Here is a 7850-nt window from a genome sequence, read left to right on the forward strand (position 1 = left end):
CATTCAACCTAGTTCGTCTCCATGGGGATGTCCAACTTTATTCGTAAAGAAGAGGGACAAATCCCTGAGAATGTGTGTGGATTATAGGCCGCTCAATGGAGTCACCATTAAGAATAAGTATCATTTGCCCCGTATCGATATCTTGTTCGATTAGTTGGCAAAAGCAAGGATATTCTCAAAGATTGACTTGAGATCAGGCTATCATCATATTAAGATCAGGCTAGAGGATATACCTAAAACAGCTTTCTCCATTAGGTACGGCCTATATGAGTATTTGGTCATGTCTTTTGGACAGACGAATGCTCCTGCCTACTTCATGTATTTGATGAATTCGGTATTCATGCTCGATCTTGATAAGTTTGTGGTCGTATTTATCGATGACATCATGATTTATTTGGAGAATGAGGCAGATCATGCAGAGCATCTGAGAATCATCTTATCCAGATTGAGGGAGCATAAATTATATGTCAAATTCAGTAAGTGTGAATTCTGGTTGAGCAAAGTACCCTTCTTGGGTCACATATTATCTGAAGATGGAATATCTATAGACCCATTCAAAGTACAAGAGGTCATGGATTGGAAGGTCCCGACTTCGATTCATGAAGTTCAGAGTTTTCTAAGGCTAGCAGCCTACTATCATCGTTTCATTCTAGATTTTTCCAAGATAGCTAAACCCATGACCAGACTACTCCAGATGGATGAAAAGTTCAATTGGACGCCAGAGTTTGAAGCTGCTTTTCATACCCTGTGGACCTTGTTAACTACTGCTCCGATTTTAGCACAACCCGACATTGAAAAGCCTTTCGATGTGTTCTGTGATGCATCGGATATAGGTTTTGGGTGTGTGCTCATACAAGAAGGAAGAGCTATTGCCTATGCTTCTTAGCAATTGAGAAAGCATGAAGTCAATTATCCTACGCATATTTTAGAGCTCGCAGCAGTTGTTCACGCCTTAAAGATATGGAGACATTATTTGTTGGGAAACATATGTCATATATACACTGACCACAAAAGTCTCAAATACATCTTCACTCAACCTGAGCTGAACATGAGACAACGTAGGTGGTTAGAGCTGATCAAGGACTATAATTTAGAAGTGCACTACCATCCAGAAAAAGTCAATGTTGTAGCAGATGCACTTAGTCGAAAATCTCATTGCAACACTTTGAAAGCCTTGTTGGAAGATGGATTTAATTTGCTACATCCTGTTGTGCTACACAATATCACTATCAGTTGCTCATTTAAGAGAAAATTCATAGAACTGCAGAAGACGGATGTAGGTATATTTCACATTAAAAGAAGGATGAAAGAACATAAAACCAAACATTCTAGGTTGGATGAAAGAGGTATGCTATAGTTTGAGGACCGACTGGTAGTACCAAAAGGCCGTGAGCTTAGAAATCAAATTTTAGATGAAGCTCATTCATCGTAGCAAAATGTATCAAAATTTGAAAACCCGTTTTTGGTGGACCAAGATGAAGAAAGAGATCACCGCCTATGTCGCTAGGTGTGATAATTACAGTAGAGTCAAGGCCATTCATTTGAAATCTGCTAGATTACTTCAGCCGTTGCCTATTCCAGGCTGAAAATAGAAGGAAATAAGTATGGACTTTATTACAGGCCTCCCGCTGACACAACAAGGTCACGATTCTATATGGGTCATTGTAGATCGTCTTACCAAGTCAGCGTATTTTATACCGGTTAACACGGCATATCACGCGGGGAAATACGTTGAGCTGTACGTTTCTCAGATCGTGAGACTACATGGAGTACCAAGGACCATAATCTCAAACCGCAGACCACAGTTTATAGCTCGCTTCTGGGAACACTTGCACCAGGCCTTGGGAACTAAACTAATCAAAAGTTCAGTATATCATCCACAAACTTCGGAACAGACCGAGCGAGTGAACCATATCTTAGAAAATATGTTGAGAGCTTGTGTTATATCTTCCAATGGTTCATGGGAGAAATGACTACCTTTAGCCGAGTTTTCCTGTAACAACAGTTATCAAGTGAGCATCAAAATGGCTCCTTTTGAGGCCTTCTACGGTTGAAAATGTAGAACTCCCTTGAATTAGATTGAGCCCAGAGAAAGAAGATATTATGGCATTGCCTTTGTCGCCGAAGCTGAAGAGCAAGTACGCATTTTTCGGCTGCTGTGGCTAATCTCCACGTATATTTTCAGGTATCTAGGATAATCACCTGGCTCATGGAAAGTTGTAGCCTACACAACAGTCACAATTCAGTTTTCTATGTATCATTATATCCCTTAGATATAAATCTGTGTGTGACATTTAGTTATGTGAGCAGTAAACACTATGCCAGAAAAAAATTGTATATTGGAGCGACACTCCAATCAGAAGATGGTGTATCTGAATTCCATAGAGAAAATGGTTCAACAAATATAAGAGAATTAGGTAGAGGTAACTAACCTGAACATTGACATGTAAAAGCGACACTCCAATCAGAAGAGCCCACCATGCTGGGAGAATGGTATTCCAGTGACTATCCAAGAGGAAGCTTAGTCTGAAAAGATCAATAAAAAGAGCAAATAAAATCATGCGGTTACTGAATGACCATCATTTCCAGCTGCTAGTGTGATAATAGCAAGAAAAAAACTACTGCATGCTTGGGGCAGGACTGTAGCTTTATTACAACCTGAACTATGATTAACCAAACTCTGAATTCGTTTGTGAACCATCATATTGGCAGGTACTAAGAAGTCTTATGCACCTTTGATCAGATACAAAATGGCTATGCATAGAGATGATTAATCTCCAAAACCTACCTATCCATATATCCATCGCATTGCAGGCTTGGTCTAGGCTTGCTTTCTTGCCATTGACATGACATCATCTTGTTAAATAAAGCTCCAATCTAGGAGATAAAACGAAAGGTTGTATCAATATATATGACAAAAGCAGTAAAGTCATCTAACCTTAGTTTCCAGAAAACGACAGGATCTTCTTTGTTTTCAGAATCCAGAAAAAAGATGCTAGAGTACTCTAATGATTTGAGAGGTAACAATGCCATTTTTACGCTGCTCAATAGAAACAGAACATTTGTCACTCTGCATTATTTCTCTTCCTACCTTCAACAAATATCAGTTGAAGATATTAGTGCCCGAAATTTTAGGCTCTTAATTAATAATAACATGGAGTCCGAGGATTCCGTGGACTGCCACAAATGCTCTATTAACATCATGAAATTTTAAATAATTTCCGATCCACAGGCAGAGCAAAACATGCCAACATGCAGTACCTGATTGGCTGATTGTTTGACGGTGGTCCTTGCAGCCTAGCACATCCATATAGACATTTCATCGAACTTCTTGAAGGCATCTCGCCAAGATTCTACCTGCAGAGCACATATTAGCTGTCAAATGCATTCAAGACAGATAGGCTCGGGATGGGGCTGAAGGAGGTGCTCCGAACCTTTGAATACGTCATCAGGAAGAGCAGGGGCATCCCCGGCCGTGGACACACCATCAACATCCTGCCCTTCACCTGCCCAAAAGTATAATGGGAAGATATTTTGGTGTGTGCCAAGGAGCTAAAGGCACGAGCGGTTCAAGAGAGCAACAGAATTCAACGCAGCAAGCAGCGAGGGGACAGGCGAGATGGAGAATGAACTCTCACGCTGTCGTCGAGTGCCCCGCGGAGTCGCGCCTCGGCGTCGCGGAGTGGTCGAGGTTGGCGGCCGTGTCGGCAAGCTCGGCGGCGAGGCGATCCCTGTTGGCCAGCCTCTGCCGTAGACGCGCGGCCTCGAGCTCGAGGCGCACGGCCGTCATCTTTCGCGTCGCCTCCAGCTCGTACGGGTTCGGCGGCAACGCGGCCGCCATTGATCCGGCAGGCCCGCGTCCGGCGCGGGCACGGGTCCCGGTGTAGCAGTGGCCGCAGGCCGCAGCAGCGCGGCCGCGATGGGTCCGGCAGCTCCGCCTCCGGCGCGAGCGCGAGCCCCGGTGCAGCAGTGGCCGGACTGTCCTTCGCGTGGGAGAGGATGGGGGCAGAGGGGCGGCCGGACGGACTGTCTCCATGGGCCGGACTGTCCTTCGCGTGTCGTTCCCTTTAGGAAAAGTCAAGCTTTAAAGCACTGTTTACGAATTTAACGTGAGAAAAAAAAAATACTATTTCTTCACTGAAAAAAAAAAGTACGCGGCCAAAAGAACAGGGCCATCGTCTCTATTGGCCACACTGTCCTTCGCGTGGGAGAGGCATATAGTGATGTAGAGGATGTGTGGAGAGACAATTCATCCTATCGTAGTTATGGAAATCTATAAATAATATATGTCACTATACTACCATTTTGTTTGAATTTTGTTAAATGAAAAAATGACCAAAATAAGAGTAGTAGTTCAACTTTGGTGTTGACAACTTTATCACTTGAAATCATTTACTATCCCAAAATTATTTTTAAAGTTTTCAGATTTTGAAATTTAAATTTTAAATTGTTCAAAAAAATTGGATGGAGAAATGACCAAAATAAAGTTTATAGACCTCGATGAGTTCTACAGCTTTGTTGTTGACAATGTTTACATTCGAAATCATTTACAAGCCTAAAATTATGTTGGAAATTCTCATATTTTGAAATTCAATTTTTCAATTATTCAAATAAAGTCAGATAGGGAAATGAACAGAACAAAACTTATATATCTCGATGAGTTCTACAACTGTGTTGATGGTGACTTTTGCATTAAAATCATTTACTGGTCCAAAATTCTACTTACTGTTCCATATTAAGATAAAAATTAAAATTAAAATAAATAGTGTTAGAATGTATTGGGCCTAAAAGTATAGACTAGATTCGGCCCAAATTGAACTCTACCTCATTCTCAGCTGTTGGATCAAAACGAACTTTTACTGTTGTATTTGCTTAATTTAGAGCTTTTACAAAAAAAGGTTTCAAGATTTTGAAATTAAAAAGACGTCAGCGCAGCCAAAGTCAACAGTAGCAAGCAAGGTACGGCACACGTGAAAGGCTCCAGTGTCCGGCGTCGTTTCTAAAAAAGAGCTAGATTTGGATTTCCTAGATTTTTTATGGCTGGTCTGAATTTAAAAATTCAACTAATATTTATATATAGTTAACATGCGTATCCAAAATTTAAAGAAACAAGTTGCTTGCTAATATATTATTAAAATTCAGAAACGTGTAACAAGTTACTTCACTAATCCAGCCATATTCTTGGTTCACTAATTGGTATGCACAGATTATCTCGTTTGAAGATTAATTTGTTTACTTGTTTTTCTTGTATGAACAGGTCATGCTGTCTTTATTTAGACTTGCTGAAGTCGTGGTTTTGGAAGGGAATTGCAAGTAGGCCGAAGTGGAGTGCATGTGCGTGGAAGCAAAGTTATGAGCCAATTAATATTTATAGATAATAGATCATTAGTATTATGTGACTCTTAACTTTAATGTACGGTGAAATATGTTGTCATTTTGACCACTTATGTTGTCATAATGGGCTCAAAATATATCTTGTTATTTGTGATGAAATTTGCTGCTTTTTTGTTGAGACATTTTATGCTGAAATGGGCTACGATAAAATGTGCAGCCCGTTTTGGGCCGAAATGTTTTATCGATAAAATGGGCTGGCCCAACTAATCAAATGCTTGGACTAATAATAAAAATAGACACGTGGATGAAACTGGAATGCGCCACGTGGACCAATAAAAATGTGCCACGTGGACCAATAAAAATATAACATGTGGATCAATAAAAATGCTTCACGTGGGCCAATAAAAATGCGCCACGTGGACTAATAAAAATACGTCACGTGGGCTAATAAAAATACGCCACGTGGGCAAATAAAAATACGTCATGTGGACCAATAAAAATGCGCTACATGGACCAATCAGAAAAGGACATGTCGACAAACTAGAAAAGGCCTTGTGGTCATGCCACGTCACCTGCCAGCGTGACAGATGATGCCACGTCACTTGCTAACATCGTTACATGAGTAACGCTCAGCATGATGAAAACAATTCTATGACGAGTCAGTTTTTCGTTATAGAATAAGCTACTTCTATGACGAATTTCTAGATTTGTCATAGATGATCAAGTCTGACGCAACTTCTATGACAAATTATTTTTCATCATAAATTCGTTATAAAATTGAAATTATGACAAATTTGGCTTCTTTAGTGACGAAAGTTGTTCGTCATAAAAGTGGATATTCCTAGTAGTGCAACTAGCTTGGGGGAAGGGTATCCCCAATGTATCTATATAAGTATTTTTTCCTTTTGTTTTAGTATTCATAAGTCATAAAAAAATGCATAACTAAAAACAAAATAAAAATTTATAGTAGATTTCTGTATGAGCAAGGTGTGATCTTAAAAATCAAAACAAAAAAAAGTGTGTGTTTAGTTTTCTGTTTTTAAGAGCTGAATAAAATAATATGGACTCTGAAGATAATCTCTTGAATGGAAATGATAAATACTTGCTCTGTTGTAATTTCTTTCAAGTACCTAGTTTTTAGCCTTGAATTATCCTGAGTTTTGGATAACACTGTTTTGATATAAGGATTTACTCTGAACTTGAAACTCGTGGGTAATTGACGGATATCATATAAACAGGTCTGAGCTACTGTTTATCTCGTTCCAAGTGATACTAAAGTTTTAGAGATTTATATTTTAAAAATATAAAAATATTACATGATAAGTTCCTATATGACAAAGCTTAAATTCCTACCAGAGCCAAATATTTTATTTAAGCTAGGAAAACTTTCACTCATATATATTGCTTGTTTTGCATTAAATTTAGTCAAACTTTATTGACCCTTATGAGAGGTTTGTCGTGCTCTTAAAATCAAGATCACGTACACACCACCCACATATGCACTACTCCTACACTGGGGGCAGGAGCAAAAAATATGCCATTTCATTTAGATCTACCCAAAAATATTTTACTCCTACACTGGGAGTGAACGCCAAAAATATGTATAGGTTTTTCATCCCCAAATAAATACTCCAAGTTCTCATTGCTATCTCTCAAAAAGTTTTTTTTGCCAAAAAGAAGCATTGGGCTATGTAAAAGTTATTCATAAAGAAAAAGAAAAGAGAAACAAAAAAAACTTGAGAAAAAATGGATAAGTGTCCGAGATATCTAAAACAATGGGTACTCAGATGCCCGCCTAAAAAACGAGAGAAAAAAATAAATAGAGATGGATAAGATAGTCCATGGTTTCTTGCAAAAGATTTCTAAAGAGAGATATGCTTTTAAGGACACCGTAAAATTAGGTTACCCACCATATATATATCCACCATACATATTCCATACACATACTTATGTTGATTTGATTATATGACTCAACTCTCTTTGGATCCAAAGTTTGACTTTACAATATATGTATTGCAAGTATGCTCTTTCAAGCTATTTTCACTCCTATGAGCTCCACATAAGCCTTAGTTGTAGAAAGAGAAAGGCATAACATTACTATTGCCTTGGTGAGAATCCACAAATACCACATATATTGAGAGACTTGAGAGTGTCATACAAAGGAAGCTCTAAGTTTTATTTTGAAAACCTATAAAAACTCTAGAATAATGGTTAAGCAAAGAACTTAAGACATAGTGCTTGACTTGATCGTTCTGTCTTTCAATTGCTCAAGACCCGAGTGAAGGCTAAGAAGTCCCATGGTTGAAGGTAATATGGGTAAGTTTGAAAGTCAAAATAATTTGTTATAATCCGGAGGAGAATTCTTGTTTGAAGGTAGGTATACTTTTAAGGAGTTGCTACAATGTTTTTAAGAATCTTGAAACTCCTGATCCATTGTTGAGTTTAGCTTTGCTTAGGGACAAGCAAAAGTTAAGCTTGGGGGAGTTGTTGATGGTAGTTAACAGCCATCATAAACC

General features: G+C 38.8%; 1 long non-coding RNA gene across 1 annotated transcript; it reads right to left on the reverse strand.

The window, feature by feature from the left end:
- Window positions 1-1547: 1547 nt before the first annotated feature.
- LOC136502546 (uncharacterized) lies at window positions 1548-4054 on the reverse strand. Its single transcript, XR_010770625.1, has 6 exons — window positions 3639-4054; window positions 3435-3506; window positions 3262-3357; window positions 2789-2877; window positions 2433-2526; window positions 1548-2224 (listed from the first exon to the last, which is right to left on the reverse strand). It is a non-coding gene; the product is annotated as an uncharacterized lncRNA (long non-coding RNA).
- Window positions 4055-7850: the final 3796 nt, after the last annotated feature.

Source organism: Miscanthus floridulus, chromosome 14 (assembly GCF_019320115.1).
Source record: "Miscanthus floridulus cultivar M001 chromosome 14, ASM1932011v1, whole genome shotgun sequence".
NCBI lineage: Eukaryota > Viridiplantae > Streptophyta > Magnoliopsida > Poales > Poaceae > Miscanthus > Miscanthus floridulus.